Raw genomic sequence first — 3,009 nt, forward strand, 5'->3', positions numbered from 1 at the left:
TGTACAAGCTTATAGAGGTAGTTCAACTCTAGTGTAAAATTATGTGTACTAGGCTATATAGGTAGTTCAACTCTAGTGTACAATTATTTGTACTAGGCTATAGAGCTAGTTCAACTCTAGTGTAAAATTATTTGAACTAGCTTATAGAGCTAGTTCAACTCTAATGTTAAATTTTTTGTACTAGGCTATAGAGCAATTTCAGCTCTAGTGTAAAATTATTTGTACAAGCTTATAGAGCTAGTTCAACTCTAGTGTAAAATTATTTTAAATAGCTTATAGAGCTAGTTCAACTCTAGTGTAAAATTATTTGTACTAGGCTATAGAGCTAGTTCAACTCTAGTGAATATTATTTGAACTAGCTTATAGAGCTAGTTCAACTCTAGTGTTATTTTTTTGTACTAGGCTTTAGAGCTAGTTCAACTCTAGTGTAAAATTATTTGTACAAACATATAGAGCTAGTTCAACTCTCGAGTAAAAATATTTTTATTAGGCTATAGAGCTAGTTCAACTCTAATGTAGAATTATTTGAATTAGCTTATAGTGCTAGCTAAACTATAGTGTAAACTATTTGCAGTAGACTATAGAGCTAGTTCAACTCTACTGAAAAAAGATATGTACAAGCTTATAGAGCTAGTTCAACTCTAGTGTAAAAATATTTGAACTAGCTTATAGAGATACTTCAACTCTACTGTAAAATGATTTGTATAATCTCATAGAGCTAGTTCAACTCTAGTGTAAAATTATTTGTACTAGGCTATAGAGCTAGTTCAACTCTGGTGTTGAAATATTTTTACTAGGTTATAGAGCTAGTTCAACTCTAGTGTAAAATTATTTGTACTAGGCTATAGAGCTAGTTCAACTCTAGTGTAAAAATATTTGAACATGCTTATAAAGCTTGTTCAACTCTAGTGCAAAAAAATTGTACTAGGCTATAGAGCTTGTTCAACTCTAGTGTAAAATTATTTGAACTATCTTATAGAGCTAGTTCAACTCTAGTGTTAAACAATTTGGACTAGGCTATAGAACTTGTTCAACTCTAGTGTAAAATCATTTCTACAAGCTTATAGACCTAGTTCAACTCTAGTGTAAAATTATTTGAACTAGCTTATAGAGCTAGTTGAACTCTAGTGTAAAATTATTTGTACAAGCTTATAGAGCTAGTTCAACTCTAGTGTAAAATTATTTCTACTAGGCTATTGAGCTAGTTCAACTCTAGTGTAAAATTATTTGTACTAGACTATAGATCTAGTTTAACTCTAGTGTGAAAATATTTTAACTAGCTTATAGAGCTAGTTCAACTCTAGTGTAAAAATATTTGTACTAGGCTATAGAGCTAGTTCAACTCTCGTGCAAAATTATTGGAAGTTGCTTATAGGGCTAGTTCAACTCTAGTGTAAAATTATTTGTAGTAGACTATACAGCTAGTTCAACTCTAGAGTAAAATTATTTTAACTAGCTTATAGAGCTAGTTCAACTCTAGTGTAAAATTATTTGTACAAGCTTACAGAGCTAGTTCAACTCTAGTGTAAAACAATTTGTACTAGGCTATAGAGCGAGTTCAACTCTAGTTTAAAATTATTTGTACTAGGCTATAGAGCTAGTTCAACTCTAGTGTAATATTATTTGAACTACCTTATAGAGCAAGTTCAACTCAAGTGTCAAATTATTTGTACAAGCTAATAGAGCTAGTTCAAGTCTTGTGTAAAATAATTTGTACTAGGCTATTGTGCTAGTTCAACTCTAGTGTAAAATTATTTGTACTATGCTATAGAGCTAGTTCAACTCTAGTGTAAAATTATTTGTACTATGCTATAGAGCTAGTTCAACACTAGTGTAAAAATATTTTTACTAGGTTATAGAGCTAGTTCAAATCTAGTGTAAAATTATTTGAACTAGCTTATAGAGATAGTTCAACTCTAGTAAAATTATTTGTACTAGGCTATAGAGCTAGTTAAACTCTAGTGTAAAAATATTTGAACTAGCTTATAGAGCTTGTTCATCTCTTGTGTAAAACAATTTGTACTAGGCTATGGAGCTAGTTCAACTCTAGTGTAAAATTATTTGAACTAGCTTATAGAGATAGTCCAACTCTAGTGTAAAACAATTTGTACTAGGCTATAGAGCTAGTTCAACTCTAGTGTAAAATTATTTCTACAAACTTATAGACCTTGTTCAACTCTAGTGTAAAATTATTTGCACTAGCCTATAGAGCGAGTTAAACTCTAGTGTAAAATTATTTGTACAAGCTTATAGAGCTAGTTCAACTCTATTGTAAAATTATTTGTACAAGCTTATAGAGCTATTTCAGCTCTAGTGTAAAATTATTTCTACTAGCTTTTTGAGCTAGTTCAACTCTAGTGTAAAATTATTTGTACTAGGCTATAGAGCTAGTTCAACTCTAGTGTAAAATTATTTGAAGTAGTTTATAGAGCTAGTTCAACTCTAGTGTAAAATTATTTGCACTAGACAATCGAGCTAGTTCAACTGTAGTGTAAAAATATTTGTACAAGCTCATAGAGCTAGTTCAACTCTAGTGTAAAATTATGTGTACTATGCTATAGAGGTAGTTCAACTCAAGTGTAAAATTATTTGTACTAGGCTATAGAGTTAGTTCAACTCTACTGTAAAATTATTTGAACTAGCTTATAGAGCTAGTTCAACTCTAATGTTAATTTTTTTTGTACTAGGCTATAGAGCTATTTCAGCTCTAGTGTAAAATTATTTGTACAAGCTTATAGAGCTAGTTCAACTCTAGTGTAAAATTATTTTAACTAGCTTATAGAGCTAGTTCAACTGTAGTGTAAAATTATTATGTACTAGGCTATTGAGCTTGTTCAACTCTTGTGTAATATTATTTGAACTAGCTTATATAGCTAGTTCAACTCTAGTGTAAATTTTTTTTGTACTAGGCTATAGAGCTTGTTCAACTCTAGTGTAAAAATATTTGTACAAACTTATAGAGCTAGTTCAACTCTAATGTAAAATTATTTTAACTAGCTTATAGAGCTA

The sequence above is a fragment of the Triticum aestivum genome, chromosome 5D, assembly GCF_018294505.1.
Source record: "Triticum aestivum cultivar Chinese Spring chromosome 5D, IWGSC CS RefSeq v2.1, whole genome shotgun sequence".
In the NCBI taxonomy this organism is placed as follows: domain Eukaryota; kingdom Viridiplantae; phylum Streptophyta; class Magnoliopsida; order Poales; family Poaceae; genus Triticum; species Triticum aestivum.